The sequence below is a fragment of the Lissotriton vulgaris genome, chromosome 4_1 (assembly GCF_964263255.1).
Source record: "Lissotriton vulgaris chromosome 4_1, aLisVul1.2, whole genome shotgun sequence".
NCBI lineage: Eukaryota > Metazoa > Chordata > Amphibia > Caudata > Salamandridae > Lissotriton > Lissotriton vulgaris.
In genome coordinates, this window is record NC_141691.1 from 1,249,673,347 (window position 1) to 1,249,693,107 (window position 19,761).

The window sequence follows — 19,761 nt, forward strand, 5'->3', positions numbered from 1 at the left end:
GACACGTTATGAGCAGATCATACTTGCAGCAGAGAACATTTCCATTCAGACATAAAATGTTTTGCATTGAGCAACACTGCTTCTTATTTCAAACAGAAGTTGTGAAGACAGACAAGTATTAGACCATGATTGTTTTGAGGTGACCGAATTGTGCACAAAACCAAAACCAGATGTAAAGAAACCCATTAAAAATTACTGATCTTACGTTATTTGTTGATGGTTCCTGTTTGAGAGCCCAATATGGAGCAGTGAAAGCTGACTATGCCGTGTGTACTACTTCTGAAACCTTAGAAGCCTCCTCTTTACTGAATGTAACAGGTGGCAGATTGATTCCTTTAACAATAGTTTGCTACCTATCAGAGAACTTGAATGTGACAATTTACATAGGCAGCCAGATTAGCTTTGGTGTTCATGATTACGGACAGCTATGTTCACAAAGTAGGGTTATGATGCCCTTAGGAGTGCTTATCAAAGCTAGCGTGTATGTAGTAGGTACTGAATGCCATTTAGAAGCCAAAATATGTGGCTGTTGTGAAGTTCATAGCCCATAAATCTGGTAGAGACATGATTAGTCTTGGAAATAGATATGCTGTTCAATAACAAAAATTTGTGCATTGCAATAAGAGTCAATAGAGCAGGAAAATGTTAATTAAATCAAATAATTGAAAATTAATTCAGTGCAAATTGAAAATAATGTGAATTATTTCTTTATGGACTCAATGCAAATGTCCTTGAGTGAGAGGATAGACTTGCAGGAAGGAGCTCCAGAAAACTAGAAAGCAAAATGGGAGTAACTAGTCTATAAAAAGAATTATCAGGATTTGTATGTCAATGCAAAGCAAAAGTGTAGAGTCCAAGTATATTCACAATCAGACACATCTAGGTAGAGATGAGCTGGGCAGAATATTCAAAACGTACTAGGAAAATACAGGATTTCGAATTGCTACTGAAGATGTTTGCAGCCGATGTTTGACCTGTCATTTAAATATTCAGGAGAAGAGAACAAAAACCATTATGAATCATATTGGCAAATCAGATGGCTGATTTACAAGACTCCAGGCCCATTTTATTGAGATACGAAATTGCAATGGCTTAAAGTATGTCTTGGTAATTTTCTGTTTGTTTTCTAAATGGGTAGAGGCATTTCCCACAAGGCGAGCTGATAGCCTTACAGTTGCTAAGTTGCTGTTGAGAGATTCCAAGATTCGTTCTTCCACTAACTTCTATTGAGACTGAATGTGGTGCTCATTTCAAGAACAACATTTTGCAAATGATCTGTGCAGCATTCAATATTAATCAGATGTTACACTGTAGTTACAGACCAAAGTGTTCTGGTCTTGTGAAGAAAGCAAATGGCACTCAAGAATAAACTGGCAAAGGTGTGTGCTTCAACTGACTTGAAATTGCATGATGCCTTACCTCTTGTTTTCATGACCTTGAGAAGCACTCCTCATAAAAAGACTAGTTTAACTCCTTATGACGACACCATGGGTAAAACAATGAGACAGGCATTTTTACCTTTAGCTGCACTAGTTTCAATCACTGATGATATTGTGCCAGATTATAGCAAGGGTATGGCCAATAGGATACAATCTGTCTCTCATCCGGTGAACGTATCAACTGAAAAATACGAAGATGCTCCATGTAATGGACTGAGCCCAGGAGATTCAGTATTAATCCAAAGCAAGTCGGCAAAGGGTGCCTGGACAAGTGTTGGAAGGGGCCATATCTGATGGTTTTAACGACTAATGCTAAAGTATAGTGTGCAAATATGCCACAGTGAATTCATGCTGTTCACAAAAAGAGAGTGAGAGCAGCTGAAGCAGAGGATACCTCACATAATCTGGCAAAGAGCACACTCCTAACTTTACTACTCCTAAACTAAGAAAAATCCTAACTTTAAGACTTTCGGAATTCACAGGAGGCATTTAGGAGTCCTAAAGTTAGGACTCTTAACTTCTGTGAATACCGAAATGAGCAAGTGCCTTCTGTGAATACCAAAATGAGTAAGTGCCTTCTGTGAATACCAAAATCGTAGTAAGTTTAGCATTTTGTCTTAAGTTAGTTCTGTGAATCGGGCCCTAAGTGTTCAAAGTCCAATCCCAAGTCAATCATAAGTATGCAGCAAGAGTCCAGGTTGAGGGTGCAGCTTTTGTTGAAACTGGTGACGACAAAGAGCAAAAGCAATCTGAAGGAGTGAAGTTTCAAGATAGTGAAAGCTCTGATGAAATACCTGAGAGTCCTCTAGTTCAGTTACAAAACATGGATCAGAGTGAAGTCTGTTACAGTACAAAACAAAAGACAAAAGCATGAGTGGCTTCAAGAAGTAGTAGAAGTAGTCTCTGACCTGAGAAGTGAAGCCTTTCTGTTGAAAATCAGAGTTACAAAGACTGAGTTCAGGTCTGAGTTCAAGCTAAAGACAAAGACTGTTGCTAAATGCTGAAGAAGATATTCGAAAAAAGAGAACTTGTGTAAACAAAAGCACTGTGAGCCAGAAAGAGATCTTGTGAGATAGTTGCACTGTAAAATTAGTGAATGTGAGTCACCAATTACTTAAAAGTCGACAAGAAGGAGAGTTCCAAATCAAAAATATGCATACTATGAAGAAGATAATGAAACTACAGATGATTACTCATTAGTGAATCAGTGCTAGTACAAGTTTGAGAGTGAATCAGAGACAGAGTTCGAGTCAGAAAAAGAACCACGTTGAAATGAAATAAAGTCTGTTGAACAACATGGAAATCAAACTGATAACAGACATTTTCGCAATAGACTGAGACCTATCTGAAGAATCGTTCTAGAAGTTGAAAGGTTTTTGTTATCTGGATTTGATGAACTCTGAAACTTTTAAAATTAGAAGAACTGAGAATTTGTTTCACCTAGTTTGGATTGTTTAAATGAAATAGGAAGAAAACATTATTGTTTTAAAGACATTTTTTGTTGATTTTTTGATTTTTTGTGCCATGAATAAGACTTTTTCTCACAATAGAAGATGGATCACAACAGATGCTGTAAAATTGTAGTGTTAATATGACTAATAATATTTTAGTGGCACCTGTGTGCGTCTTAATAGTGCTAATATTGTAAAGACTGCTAAAATAAATTACTTTAAACATGGAGTACCAGTGCAAAGGGAAAACGTAGTCTGTACTAAGATGACTAGGGAGTATGTAGGCATAATGATGGTTAATAGATGTTATGTAAATGTCTACCCTCCAAAATCAGCTGGGGAAGGTTCAATTTACGTGCAATAGTCAATTTAATATTTCTTATCATGTAACATTTTTTGCTATTTTAAATAATAATGAATTTCTTTTTTCTTATTTGAGTGATCATAACGTATCTTTAGAGAATTTACCTATCAGAGAAGATATTAGAGAAATGAAATATGGTAAGTTTTTGAGATTGATTGCACACAACAGATAGGATACTGACATGGTTAAAATGTATGTGTGTCTTTTGAGTAAAGTGGAGAGTGATTTTATTAGAGAATATACTGAAAGAGCAGTGAAAATGGCGAGAAGCTAAGAAGAACAGGACGTTGCATTACAGTAGATAAAGGAAGAAGAAGAATTTAGGTTGTCAGGTTTGCATCCTACAATGAGAATGGATCAAGAGAGGATAGGTGATTTGTGTATAATAAGGCAAAGTTTAACAAAAGTTGATGAAGTGGAATTTGTAGGGGACAGTGTGTGTGATAGACCCTATAAAGTTAGTGGAGAATATTTACTTGGTAAGGATGTCATTCTTAGGGGAATTAATTGTGTGTCTGGGAAGACTGCTTTTTTTATTTTACCGAGAAATTGGGTTGGTTCTTATTATTTAGCTTTAGTGGTTCCTAGGGTGCATCATATAGATGAATTTAATGAAGAACTAAGTCTGAGAAGGGATAAATGTAGGTTTGGACAAATAATGTTATACGTATTCAGTGCTATTATTCCCTCTATAGGGGTAGCAATAAATCATGTGAATGTTAAGCGTCCCCAGTGGTAGATAGGTATGCTATAGAAATGGCATGGTCTTTTAGGTTAGTGAATGTGGAAAATGGTAGTAATTAGGGCTATAGTGATGCAAAATCATCTTGCTTTAGATATTTTTTTGCTGAAAGCAGGCTGAGTCTGCAACGTGAACAAGGCGAAAAGGTGCCCTTTGTTTATTCAGGATAATAGTAAGGCTATTGTTTCTTTTATTACTATTATGAGTAATTTAAATAGTGAGATTAGATATCTGGAGGAACCAGGCTTATAGAAAGCTGTAGGTTCTTGGTTTAGAGAGTTAGGGAGGAAGTTTGGTAAGGTCGATGAGTGGTTAGATAATATAGGTGGGGGTATTTTTCAATCAATTGTAATTCCTGTACTAGGGGGGTGGAGCTAGCCACGCTAGGAAATGGCCATGCCGTAGGCGAGCTCTCCAGATCAAGCCACAATCCTACAATTATCCTGTGTGAATAACCTACAACTTTTTCAAGAAAACTGAGCGACTGTACGGCGGAGGACACCAGCCATGGAATCAGGTGTCTCTCTCTGTTCCATGCTTGTCCGAAGTGCCACAAAACAGCGCTGATAACCTCACCGAGCAACAGCCAGGAGCTTATGGTTGCGTACGCCGCAACATTACCAGCACGCATGTCCGGGGCGCAACCTGTGCGCTGTAGGACTGAGGTGAAAGCGGCGCCGTGGTACCTGGAGAGGGCCGCATGCTGTGGGCGATTAAAACGTTCATATTGTGCCTCTGCCTGCTACTAAACTGCATGTGATCACTGATGACCAGAAACAAGCAAGAGGGCTGGACCGTAGTCACACACGATGGCAGCGGGAAGACTCCAGCCGCGGCCGCCCCACGGGCACAAACCTCTGTCATTGGTGTAACAGTACAGTGTCCGGATGCTGAGAGTGCAGGTGATGGCGCCGGAAACGCTCGACACCCGAATGCCGCCCCAACATTGATCCGGTATAGAGCCGGGTAACAGTGGAACAGTGAGAGGGCGCGGACGGTCAACAGCTGCAAGATCCCACAAGCAAAAGAAACCCATAGGCAAACCTGAGATGTCGCATTTCAACTAACATGCACGTGGATATGCATTTGTGCTATGACCCATAAGGATGCACATCGCTGCTGTCTGGAGACGTGGGGATAGCACATGGCTACTAAATATATGTACCTCAATCCATTCTCTGCATCTGCAAAGCATTGCATCGTGAGCAGCCAACCCTGCAGAACTATCCTTGTGTGGTAGGTGGCCACGAATCCTATGTTGCCGGTCCCCCTCAATAAATGCGGGCTGTTGGACTTGGCCCTTTTTGCGGGGTCATCCCTGAACTTTTTGCCTTTCTCCTCTATTTTTTCTGACATGTTGGCTGTTTTATGACTCTATTTACAAAAGGGGGTGGTGATGAACAGAGTGTCTGAATTGAGCAGACCACTCTTACCCAGTCCAAAGATCAGGGCTTGATCCATCACCGTTATTTATCTCACTGCCCCATCCCAGCTCAGAACCTGGCTATATGCAAATCAGTCTGTCCCTGGCCCAGTGCATCATGGGAACAGGGCAGACTAAACTACCAAGCCAATTCTTTACCGGAAAGGAGACAAGCTACCGGGGACCGGTTTCTGGCATTTCAGCCTCTTCGGCCCGGCTTGCTTGAATCCTGATGGAGCAGTGAGAAAGGGACTCATGTCTGAGTATACCCTGCCACACCTATAGTGGCCAAAATCGATTTACAAAAGGGCTTTTGTAGTTTGGTTTGCCCTGTTCCCATCATGCACTGGGACAGGAACAGACTAATTTGCATACAGTCAGGTTCTGAAACTGGGATGGTGCAGTGAGCTAAAAAACGGTGTTGGATCTAGCCCTGATCTCTTGACTGGGTGAGAGTATTCTGTTTAATTCAGAGACTCTGTCCCTCACCACCCCTTGTTGTAAATAGTTTTATGACTCTGGGCACTTTAACACTGCTGATCAGTGCATATGCTCTCCCTATTGTCAATTGATGTATGGATTAGTGATTCCATGATTGGCTGGTTTGGTTTACTTGTCAGACCCTAGTATAGTGCACTGAGTGTGCCCAGGGCTTGTAAACCAAATGCTGCTGGTGGGCTTGCAGCACTGGTTGTGCCACCCACAGAAGCAGCCTATAAAAGTGTTTCTCAGGTCTGTCATTGCAGAGCCTGTGTGCAGTCTGGTACTGCCATGTTGACTGGGCAAGTGCACCCACTTGCCAGTCCCTAAACCTTCCCCTGTCTTCATATCAGACACACCTATGGTAGGCCCAAGGGCAGGGTGCATTGAAAGTATAAGGTAGGACAAGCCCTAATGTGTGTGGCATGTCCTAATAGTGAATTACAGCCATTTCATGTTTAACTATTGCAAGCCCACGTGTTCCCCGTAGGCCAGAATGGGCAGGTAGAAAATTACAATTTATAATCCTAACTGACTCAGGGAACTAGGTAGAAATTTCATTTCAGTATGCCTGAACTCAGAATGATAAAATACATCTTTTAGTGAAGTTGGTTTTAACATTCTGAGTTTGAAAATACCTCTTTTAGAAAGTAGGTATTTTCTTCTCTAACTATCCAAGCCTGCCTCTGCTTGGTTGTGTATTCCTTGTCTGGTGTTTGAGTGACAGGGGCTGGGGGATTCCAGGAAACAGGGTGAGTCAGCCCAGTGGGGAATAGAGAGATCTGCATCTAGATGGGAGGGAGGAATTGCACCTGGACCTGAATAGGACTGGGCCTTCCCTCAACAATGCTGGTTCCACCTCCCGTGGTGCGTCTGATGTCTCTGCCCTGCACTGTGAAAGGAAAGAAGGAGTCATGTCAACAGAGTACTCCAGGACGGACCAGAACTGGTTTGGACTAGGCAAAGGCCTCTCTGCCTTCGGAGAACAAAGAGAAAAGTAGTATAAATATTGGGACCCAAACCCAGGAACTTTAGATCACTTTGGGAAACAAGAAGAAACCTTTGCTGAGGAGAGGAACCTGAAGAAACTGAGGAGAGACTATCCCTAAGCTGAAGTGCTGCTTGGGGGATTGGTCTGCAGTGGTTGCCTCACTGCCAAAGAAAGGAGAAAGGAACTTTGTGTGCTTTATTCAACTTGTGAAGGATCTCCAAGGGCTTGAGAGAAGAGCTTGCCTCCTTCTGCAGTCTCAGGGACAACAGACTTCAACCACCAGCTCCCCAAGAGTTCTTTGGAAGTGCCCACAGCTGTTTTGGGCCTTCTGAGGGACTGCGTGCCGCAAGGAGCTGGAAGTGCGATTCACAAAACAGAATCGTGTGGCCGTCGCAGCCGCTGCCGTGGCATCACAGAGATGTCACAGCTGTTGCTGTCGCATTGCACCGCATCATAAGAAAACGTCTTCCAACATCAAAGAAGCATGTCGCCGTCGCAGCCGCTGTTGTCGCATCACTGAGCAAGGATGTTGCCGCTGTAGCTGTTGCATTGCACTGCAGAACCGCCTTGCATCCACGGGGAAGCATGCCGCTGTCGAAGCCGCTGTCATCGCATCCCTGAACAAGGGTGTCGCCACTGCAGCTGTTGCATCAAGCGGAAGCGTCTCTCATCATTGGAAAGGAGTGTTGCCGCCAAAGCTACTATTGTCACATCACTGAACAAGGGTGTCACTGCTGCAGCTGTCGCATCGAGTTGAGACATCTCACAACAACGGAGGAGCGTACCGCATCAAGAAGAAGACGCCATCTTTGTTTCTTTGCACCAAATCTTCAACGCATCACCGTTTTGCGTGTGAGGAACTACCGCATCACCATCCCTGCAACACTTTTGTTGTAAAAGCGTTACGCATCTTAAGATACATTGACTCAAAGTGTCGCATTTTAAGGTCTAAAGAGAACTAAGCTAATTCTACCAGTTTAAGTACAGTATTGTGGATTTTTGTTGTATGTGATCTTGTGTTAAATCAATGTAAAGAATACTTATTTTTAATATACAACTTGTGTGGTGTCCATCTGTAGTGTTGTCACTTGATTACTGTATGTGTTCACAAATGCTTTACACACTGTCTCTGAGATAAGCCTGTCTGCTCATGCCAAGCTACCAAGGGGGTGAGCAGGGGTTATTTTAGGAGTGTACCCCCTTATCCTGACTACAGGCAAGGGTCCCTATTTGTCACAAGTACTTACCTGTGCCAACTAGAGACCCCCAAATCTGACATGGGCTCACAACGGGACAGTGCTGTTTAAGGGACCTGGTTGCATACTGAGGTGCCCTGCGCCCACTCAGAGTGGTGCCCAGGCACAAATTGCTTTATCTATATAGGAGAGCATATACCCCAAGAAACATACTTGATGCCAAAGCCCTCATCGAAGCGCCAGTAGGACCGCCATTACTGCTCATTGCGCTTTCGGTTACTTTGTAGACTCTCGTAATTCGCACAATTGTAGTCTAAACAAGCAATCATCCAAGGTACCATAAAGCAACATTTGCAGGCCACTTCTGAAATCTCTCAAACTACCCATAAAGTGTATATGCAATGGGGAAACCGGATAAAAATCAACCCAAACTGCATTTTGAACAGCAGCGAAAGGCAGCATAGACGGGTACTGAGGCCCAGGAGCAGAACCATGTGAACACAACCGCACCAGGTTATGACACGACAGTGGATTTCCAATCAATGTTTGCAACGATACAGTCAACCCTGTCCAACATTGACGGGAAAATTGACTCTCTGACGTATCGCGTTGATCGCATGTCAGAGAGATTGGACAAGCATACAGAATGTATAGACATGGCAGAACGCCGAATATCTGAAGCAGAGGACTCTCAACATCAACTTGAATTGAAACAAACAAAAGCTGATTCGGCCCTACAGTCCCTGTTGGATAAAACTGAAGACTTAGAAGCCAGGTCACGTCGCTGTAACCTACGCGTCATGGGAGTGGCGGAATCAACGCAGACAGGAATCATGGAACGATACATCAAGACATTATTAATCACTCTCCTCGGCAGAGAAACATTCTCTGATGTACTCAGTGTTGAAAGGGCCCACAGGTCTCTCACACCACCACCGGTGCCTGGAGCACGACCTCGCCCCATAATTGCCAAAATACTGAACTATAGAGATAAAGATGCGGCCCTTCGCAAGGCCCAGAACTAGGAACATTAAACCATGAAGGAATGACTATCTCAATCTACCGTGATTTCACATCGTAAGTGCAAGAGGTACGAAAGAAGTTTCTTGATGTGAAACAAAGAAATTGAGAGAGAACAATATCTCCTATGCAATGATATACCCTGCTCACTTGAAAATTACAGAAGACGGTAAAAGTACAATCAGCAATGATCCTAAGGAAGTTCTTAAATTCTTACAACTAAAGCACCCGCAAGCTCTTCGTCGCAAATCTCCAAGGGAAGCACACGCTGAACAGGATCATACCTCAGATGTTGAATAACTGCTGTACTTCGAGACTTTGTGCTGGTTTTCAAACTGTATCGGGCGCTACAGGAATGCAGTTTCAAAAAATCTCTCCTGCAAGCTGACCCCCTTTTTTCAAAAAAACTGTTTCCAGCACAATTAACAAGCTAGCCGATATGAAATAATAATTGTCCGCCTGTTTATGTATTTTACATTAGGACTGGTGCCCCATAAATGAAATGAATTGAGGCATCCTTACCCCTCCCCCACTTTTGTTTATGGTGTCTATATCAATGTTGTTTATTTATGATTGTGTGTAAGGTATTAATGGTGTAAAAAGTCTTGACAATTGTCTTTTGTTTTTGGTCATATGTAAATGTTTTTCTAAAAGAAGCAAAATAAGTAAAAAATGACTGAAATGAAAAGGTCGCCGCTTAGGATTTGTTGGCTAGGTGTGGTGTAAAAACGTCAAATGCATCTATCTGGCCATCTTTTTGTTTACTGTACTTCGAGACTTGGCACACAGAACTGAGGAGTAGTCTGAAATGGCCTTACAGGAGTCATATACTTTTTTGTGCTATCTTGAGACACTTAGAGACACACCGGCTATGTAAGTAAGGTTGAATGGTTATCTGTTGTGGACCACTGTATCCAAATGTTGCAACCTCTGGGACCCATACCATGTAGGTAATTGACTTTTATCTCTCGGTTACAGCACACTTCTCATATGCATTTACATTATTATGTGTTTGTGGCTCGATCCCCCAACTGCCTCACTGTTGGGGTCGCCGGCTGGTGGCTGCTGCCCTCCTGTGTATGCCACAGCTCTTGTTTCTTCTTTTCAATATTAACCGGCGATGGGATTGGGGCGGATATCTTTGTCAGTAGTTAAAGGGAATTGTCTTTGCCATAAGTGGGATGGCGAAGTGGGTGGGGGGAGGGACAGGACAAGAGTTTGTTACATTGGTAGTCGCACACCTGCTGGGATCTTATATCCATGCACACACAAAAAACACCTTCCAGTGCAGCACACGCTAGCGAAAGTATGCGGATGCAAACACATGCAGCATCAGTTCTATTTGGTATAATTGGTGATACAAAGCTCACACACCATGGCTAAATCTAACCCTTGCAATTCATAACCTGGAATGTCAGAGGCCTCGATAGCCCCAAAAAGATTAGGCAGGTTTTTGCCTATCTTGATAGACATCATGTCGATGTAGCATTACTCCAGGAAATGCCTTTACTTAAACATAAAGCAGATAAATTCGGCAACAGATGGGCCAAATTTGTAGTATCTGAGAGTTACTCCTCATATCCACGGGGAGTCACACCATTGTACGTAAGGGCATTCACTTTTAGACGCTCATTTATGGGCAAGGAAGATACGTCATTGTCACAGGCATCCAAATAGGAATAAAACTTGGTATTCTTGACGTGTACGGTCTGAACATGGATGACCCCAACATTTTTATGAATCTCGGTCCAAAAATACGTGACCTGCCAGATCTGGAGCTGATCTGGGGGAGGCTTGAATGTAGCATTAGATGATGCGCAAGACTGATCTCAAAATACCACAGAACATCAAAGCTGTGCAGCCTCAATTATGTAAAATCTCTCGACAAAGTTCCCGATGCTTGACATATGGCGAATACGAAACCCAACTACACTAGATAGCACCCATTCATCGACAGTACATAACAATTGGTTGAGGCTGGACTACTGGCTCCTTACAAGCCAAGCCTCCACATGGGCTAAGGACATAACCCTTCTCCCCAAAACACTCTTTGACCATAAACCTGTTCTATTAGCTCTACTGATTCCAACATATACACCTCCTCCATTTGTGTGGCGTTTTAATGCCACTGCAAGTCTAGACCCCATCTACAAAGACACAATACAATCGGCAATAGAAGATTACTTTACCAACAATACCAAATCAGTTGATAGTGCAGATACACTGTGGGAGGCCTTTGAAGTTACTCTAAGAGGCATCTGTATAGGCACAAATGCCGGCATTTTAAGGGATATCCGAACTCAGTTTAAGCAGTGCGAAGGCCGCACAAAACTTCTAGAAGCAGAATATGATAATACTCATAGTGCTCTTACCCTTGGTAATCTACGGGACGAAATGAATCAATACAATACACTGGGAGATGTTGAAATAAAATATACCTCCCGACGCCATGCAGCACGTCAGATGGGAGACGGAGGTAGACCAGGGAGAATACTAGCACAAAAAGTGCACACAGAGCATAAACAACACACTGTTACACAAATAGAGGATGACAACAGGCAGCTACATTATGACACCCAGGGCATACTGAACACATTCGTGGAAACATACAGCGACTTCTATAGGACACAGCATGCAGTGCTAGGGAATGAAATGATGCTTTTTATTGAAGACATAGCGCTGGTATGGCTATCAGATACCCACTGCGAATACCTAGCCCAACCCATAACATAGGAAGGAGTACAGTTAGCTATAAAATCACTGCCCAATGGCAAGTCACCTGGCCCTGATGGGTACACTGGTGAATTTTATAAAACGTATTTGGACTTACTGACTCTGCATCTGTTTGAGATGTATGACGAAGCCTATAATAATAAAATCCTCCCCCCAACGTTTCATGAAACGCTTATAGTGGCATTGTTATAACCAGATAAAAGTCCTGAAAAAGCGGAGTCTTACAGACCCCTCTCATTAATAAACACAGACGTTAAGATATTAGCAAAAACCATTGCCGCAAGACTGCAGCCACTCATGTCCACTATAGTTCTACCCGACCAATCGGGATTTATTCCAGCTCATTCAACTGCACATAATCTACGTACCATATTTGCCCTTTTCCATCAACTAAATCCAGAGTTACAGGTTGTGGTGGTGCTACTAGATGCAGCGAAACCCTTTGACTCTGTCTGGTGGCCCTACATGTTCACGATATTACAAAAAATTGGCCTATCACCCATGTTCACCAACTGGATTGCCCTTCTATACAATAAATCCATTGCCGCATCAAAGTTAATAGACATATATCAGAAGTAATACCAATACAACGTGGCACTAGACAAGGCTGCCCGTTGTCTCCTCTGCTCTTTTCTATTGCATTAGAGCCACTGGCTTGCAAAATACGTCAGAAATGCGCACACATGACACTACGGTTTAACCTGAGACCCTTTAGCATATCATTAAATGCAGATGATATGTTACTATACCTACGAGACCCTGAAGAGAACCTTTCACCACTATTACGAGAATATATACAATTTGGGCACTACTCGAGCCTACAAATTAGCAGTGGTACCATTAACAGATAATATTAAAACACCACAAATAGAATTCCCTCTTGTATGGCAGGAAGATCCAATTAAATATCTCGGAATCTGGATACACCATGACTCTGAACTGGTACTTAGATATAACTATGGCACTGCAATAGATCGAATAGAAACACAAATAACTAGATGGATTACACTCCCCCTCTCTGACCAACAGAATATCACTAATAAAGTTGGTGTTATTACATAAGCTGCTATGCCTCTTTATTAATATACCAATAAAACCACCTGCTTCAATCTTTAATAGGATACGCACAAACTTCACTAGACTGATATGGGCCGGTAAACAAGCCTGCATAAGTCTCCAAACCATGTCACTTCCATATGCCTCAGGCGGATTTAGAGTCCCTGATATATATCTATATTACTTATGTGCTCAGGCACAATATGCACACTATTGGTATCACCCAGTACAATATCTGCCGCACCTTGCAGTAGAAGATGGCGAAGCTGACCCAGTACCACTATCAAGCATGCTCACACATACAAGACATCATTTATCATTGCAAGAAATAAATACAATTCGGATAACATCACAAGCCTGGCAACACATCAGTCAGATTGCGAACAAAACCCCTATATAGGCCCCGAATCTGCTACTTGCTCACCACCCTGCGTTATCAGTCACACAAGAAAAAAACAGCATGATGATCCTAGAACAAGTAGGTATAACACAGATGGGTGATCTATATCCGAATGGAACTTTCATCCAAAACAGCATGATGATCCTAGAACAAGTAGGTATAACACAGATGGGTGATCTATATCCGAATGGAACTTTCATCCAAAACAGCATGATGATCCTAGAACAAGTAGGTATAACACAGATGGGTGATCTATATCCGAATGGAACTTTCATCCAAAACAGCATGATGATCCTAGAACAAGTAGGTATAACACAGATGGGTGATCTATATCCGAATGGAACTTTCATCACCCCCGATAACCTGTCCTATATCAGCGACCAATCACTGCTATTCCGATTTATTTATCACAGACTGAGGGCCGCTATCAGGGGATTGTATCCCACCTATCCTGCTGAACCTCCTGCATTACAACCATTACAGACTTTGATAGCAATTTCCGCTCACTCTAATATAATTTCACGGCTATATAAATTGGTACAAGAGGAAATTGGTGCACAGACCCTCAAGGCCAGTGACAACTGGAATAAACTAGGCATCTCCCTGACGTATGACGACTGGGCTTCCTGCTGCACACTTACTACACTGCTCACACCCAATGGCAATCTTCACATCATCATTACAAATATATACATCAAGCTTATCATACTCCAGCCAAATTACATAAATATGGACTGCGCGACAATGCACATTGTAAGAGATGTGAGACTGACCAAGCAGACGTCGCAAATCTTGCTTGGAATTGTGGTAAGACAAAGAAATACTGGGAGACTGTGATTGACCATTTAGGTATACTCATATCATGTACACTATCATGCACCCCACAATTATGCCTATTGGGCCTTCAAATACCTGTGAAGTCTGCAAAGAAGAAATTGATCGCCATAATGTTGCTCTTGGCAAAACGCAGAGTAGAGATACATTGGGATAGTAAGCAAACTCCTACTCTAACAAGCTGGATACCAGATGCTGTCTATTGTAGAGACAATTTTTTAATATATGTGGAAGAACTTCCAACTGCCTTGAGCCCTCGGACATCTGGGAACCGCTTACTGCATATCTACGAGAACGCCCTGATTTACTTCAGACTAGTCATTAATTTGGTCTCTTGTATTTTCAATGTGACACTACTATGCTGTGCAAATGCTAAACTCTGTATTACTGGAAAATGTGATGTAAAGGATTCCTTATTGTACTACACTTAAAAGGATTGTTATAGCTGTGACTACTGTCATGTACGATTTCCAAAACCTTTAATAAACAACATTTTAATTTTTTTTAATTCCTGTAATAACAGCAATGATTTGCACAATTATTATTTTCCGCTTGCCAAAATTATTAGAGTGTATGATTTATGATTAGTAGATAGATGAATAATACTTAAAGTGAAAATAGGTTATGGGAAAAGAAAAGGTTACTGAAAATTGAAGTGGAGAATTTTAAGGATCATGTTTACCATCAATTAAAGATGGGGAGGAGTTGATTAATATAGCTATTAATGGGTTACGAATGAATATTTAAAAATAATTCTAAGGGGTAACAAATAATGTGTGCAAATTAGTATTTTGATGAAGAATAATAGTTGTACCAATGAATCAATGGTGTTGCGTTTAAAACAAATGTATTGAATTGTTTATAAGTGTGATCAATAACTTAATTTACCTGTGTCACATTTTCTTGTGAAGGCACCATTTTATTAAAATGTATTCAGTTTCTGGTATTTGTCATCTTGCTCCTGCTCATTCCCTCTCCTGATTAATATTCCCCTGCAAGCCTTCTCTCCCTGCAGTTTCTGCAGAGCACAGTGCAGTGTGACATAAGTAAGAGTTTTTTTAGAAAGTAAGTGTTGTGAATTAAACTTTCCATTGCATTTCTGATATAACTTTTCTTGAACAACACTTCAGCTGGAAGTGCTGATGCTGGTTTGCTAGCACACTAATGTATTCTCCTGTGTTAGAAAATGTTTTTTATTATGTTTTGCATCTCTGGATCTCTGTTGCAGTGGAAGGTAATAGAAGATTCCTGATTATTATTAAACGTGGGTTAGTATTATAGACTTAACTGTGATGACCTATTTTCTGATTTGTCTAAAATGTACTGTTGATAATCATGCTATGTTGAATCTGCAGTTTTCCTCACTGTATATGCATAAAAGTTGTAAACTCCTTAGGAATATGTGGATAGAGGTAACTCTTTTTCTTTCCTCAGAGAACAATTCTTTATTTTCCCCACAGAACAGTGTTTTCATGGGCAAGAATATTGTTTTTCTCATAACTCTGTTGATTCCCTGTTTTAGAAATGCTGTTTGAGTTCTTTATGTGAACCAAAAACATTTTATTTCGTGCTTTGTATTTCGAAATCTGTGCATTCATGGCTAGAATTGATTAACTTTGCATTGCCTTTTCTTTTTGGAATAACACTCTAACTTCACATTGATCTGGAACTCAGTCCTTGAGTCGGCCCAGTCACTATATATGATTTTACTCTTCAACTCAATGAGCCTAATGATGTGGAGGATAGTGTTTCTTAATGCGAGACCAAGGGTGCTGGAACCGAATCACCAGAGGTAATTTTGGGTTGATCAAGATATTAGTGTTCAATAAGTTGTTGGTGTTCGGAATCCCGCATTGGAATTAAAGCAAAGATAATGAAACAACAAGCAAATTCTAATGAAAGTGTTTTCTGTGAATGAAAGGAGTTTAATATCATACAAGGATCTCATCCAGGATGAAAATACTACTCTTTTTATTGAAATTAAGCTCTGTTGATCAATTGCGAGCTCTAAATGTGTATTCTAAAACAAAAACCTATACCTTGTTTCTAATCTTTTGATGAAGACTATTAGACCTGGCACCTTGGCTTGGGTCTCCCTTCCATGTTTGCTATTGCGCCATGTGTTTTTGCTGGTGTTAGATGCTTTGAGCACTGTGCCACTGCTGTCCAGTGCCAAAGCGCAAGTGCTCCCTATTGTAAATTGATGTATGGATTAGTGATTCCATGATTGGCTGGTTTGGTTTACCTGTCAGACCCTAGTACAGTGAGCCAGGAGTGCCCAGGGCTGGTAATCCAAATGCTGCTAGTGGGCTTGCAGCACTGGTGTGCTACCCACAGAAGCAGCCTGTAAAAGTGTGTCTAAGGCCTGCCATTGCAGCACCTGTGTGCAGTCTGGTACTGCCATCCTGACTGGGCAAGTGCACCCACTTGCCAGTCCCTAAACCTTCCCTTTTCTTCATATCAGACACCCCTATGGTAGGCCCATGGGCAGGGTGCATTGTAAGTATAATGTAGGACAAGGCCTGGTGTGTGTGGCATGTCCTAATTTCGTTTTTCACTATTGCAAGGTTACCTGTTCTCCATAGGCCAAAATGGGCATTAGATTATTACATTTTATAATCCTAACTGACTCTGGGAACATGGTAGAAATTCGAGTTTAGTATGCCTGAACTCAGAACGATAAAAATACATCTTTTAGTGAAGTTGGTTTTAACATTCTGTGCATGAAAAATCCACTTTTAGAAAGTAGGTATTTTCTTGTCTAACTATCCAAGCCTGCCTCTGCTAGGTTGTGTATTCCTTGTCTGGAGTTTGAGTGACAGGACTGGGGGACTCCAGGAGACAGGGTGAGTCAGCCCAGTAGAGAGATCTGCATATAGATGGGAGGAAGTAGTTGCACTTGGGGCCCGAATAGGGCTGTGCCTTCTCTCCACAATTCTGGCTTCACCTCCTGTGGTGCGTCTGATGTCTCTGCCCTGCACTGTGAAAGGAGAGAGGGAGTCATGTCAACAGAGTGCTCCAGGGCTGTACCTACCCTCCACAATGCTGGCTCCAGCTCCTGTGAGGTGTCTGATGGTTCTGCCCTGCACTGTGAAAGGAAGGAAGGAGTCATGTCAACAGAGTGCTCCAGGACTGACCAGAACTGGTTTGGGTTAGGCAAAGGCCTCTCTTCCTTCAGAGAACAAAGGGAAAAGTAGTAGAAAAGAGGGGACCCAAACCCCAGAGAGTTAGATCACTTTTGGACAACAAGAAGAAGCCTTTGCTGAGGAGAGGAACCTGTAGAAACTGAGAGGAGACTACCCCTAAGCTTAAGTGCTGCTTGGGGGATTGGCCTGCAACCGCCTGACTGCCAAAGAAATGAGAAAGGAGTTTGTGTGCTTTATTCAACTTTTAAGGATCTCCAAGGGCTTGAGAAAATAGCTTGCCTCCTGCTGAAGTCTCAGGGACAACAAACTTTAACCACCAGCTCCCCAAGAGTTCTTTGGAAGTGCCTGCTGCTGTTTTGGGCCTTCTGAGGGACTGCGTGTCACAAGGAGCTGGAAGCGTGGCTCAAGAGGAAGAAGGGTGTCGCCGTCACAGCAGCTGCCGTCGCATCACGGAGATGACGCCGCTATAGCTGTTGCATTGCACTGCATCTCACGAAGTGTATCTTAACCCCGAAGAAGCGTGTCGCCATTGCAGACGCTGCCTTTGCATCACAGAGATGACGCCGCTTTGCTGACGCATTGCACCACATCACAAGAAACGTCTCGCAACCTCGAATAAGCATGTTGCCGTCGCAGTCGCTGCCATCGCATCACAGAGATGACGCCGCTTTGCTGACGCATTGCACCGCATCACAAGAAGCGCCTCGCATCCACGGAGAAGCGTGCCGCCGTCGAAGCCGCTGCGTCGCATCATGGAATAAGGGTGTCGCTGCTGCAGCGGAAGCATTGAGTCGAGACTTCTCGCACATCGGAAAAGCGTGCTGCATCAAGAAGACAACAACGTCTTTATTTCTCTGCCCCGGATCGTTGCCGCATTCCCATCTCTGCAACACTTTTCGTTGCCCTGCATGTTGCATCTTATGGTACATTGATTCAAGTGTCGCATTTCAAGATCTAAAGAGAACTAAGCTAAACCTACCATTTTAAGTACAGTATTTTGGATTTTTTTCATTTGTGGTCTTGCGTTAAATCTATATAAAGTCTCCCAGTCAATTATAGGCCAATAAGCCTGATAGACGTTTCACAAAAACTGTTTGCCAGGCTGTTGCTGGACCGCCTGCTGGATTGGACGACGGAATACGATATCCTGAGTCCCTTCCAAGCAGGCTTTAGGGAGAAGGTCTCAACTATAGATCAGGTCTTTCGGCTTGTCCTCATCTTCTGGAAAACGGTGCAGTTGGAGGGTGGCAGCCTCTACACTGTATTCGTGGACCTGAGGGCGGCCTTCGACCTGGTCCCCCGCAAAAAGCTCTGGGAGGTGTTGGCCAAATTGGGTGTTCCCGAGGGTTTGCTGGAGATGATTGTTCGTCTTCACAGTGCCAATTTTGCGCAGGTGAGGTGTGGCAAGGTGGGAGCACTGTCAAATAGGTTCCCCGTTGACAGGGGGGTAAGACAGGGTTGTGTGCTCGCACCAACCCTGTTTTGCCTCTACGTCAACGGGGTTATCTCTCACCTAAACGGGGTTGCCAACTCCGATGCCCCCAAGCTGGCTGGCACCAGGGTGCCGGCGATCATGTTCGCCGACGACAGCCTGTTGCTTTCAAAGTCTGCAACGGGCATCCAGCACGTTCTTGACGGCTTTGCGGACTTCTGCGGGGTTCACGATCTAGAAATTAACACCTTAAAGACCAAATTCATGGTCTTTAACCCCCCGCAGAAATTCCGCTTTAGCCCTAAAATCGGACAAAGCAGACTTGAGAGGGTGAAAACTTTCGAGTACCTTGGTGTCATGTTAAACAATAAATTGTCCTGGAGTACGCATCAGGAGAAAACACTGCTTAAATTGACTCAATATTCGGGGGGTATTCTGAATCTCCTGGGCAACAACAAATCATCCATTCGGCCCATAGGTCCCCCTATACAGATCTACAAGGTACAGGCAAGGGGGGCTTCCATGTATGGGTGTGAACTTTGGGGTCATGCAGGAACACAAGACTTGGCAAAAGAGGAGAACAAATTCATTCGGAGAGTTGTAGGACTTCCACCCAGCACGCCTCTTGTCCCTTTAAGGCTGGACCTAGGGTTGAGGCCACTAGACGAAGATCTGGCTTTTCGTCCGCTGGCTTACTGGCGAGGTTGGGGCAACTCCCGAATTGACCAGCTACAGACAGTGATTACAGGAGGTGCTCGCTATGCCCAACGGAGGGATAATTAAGTGGCTCAAATTCATCAAATCAGAGTTGGAGGGTCTGGGACTCCCAAAGATGTGGTCTGATCCTTTAACCACTTGCCCACTTTTTCCCAAAAAGAAATTAGCCAAGGCATACCACGATAGTAAATTAACGGAACTCCTAAACCATCAAAATCCTGACTCATTGACCGACTCTTTTCTATGCATTAAGGATACATACAGCTTTGTACCAGTTCTAGATAAACTGTATCCTCCCTTGCTTAGGAAATTATATTTGCAGTGGAGGCACAGGTCC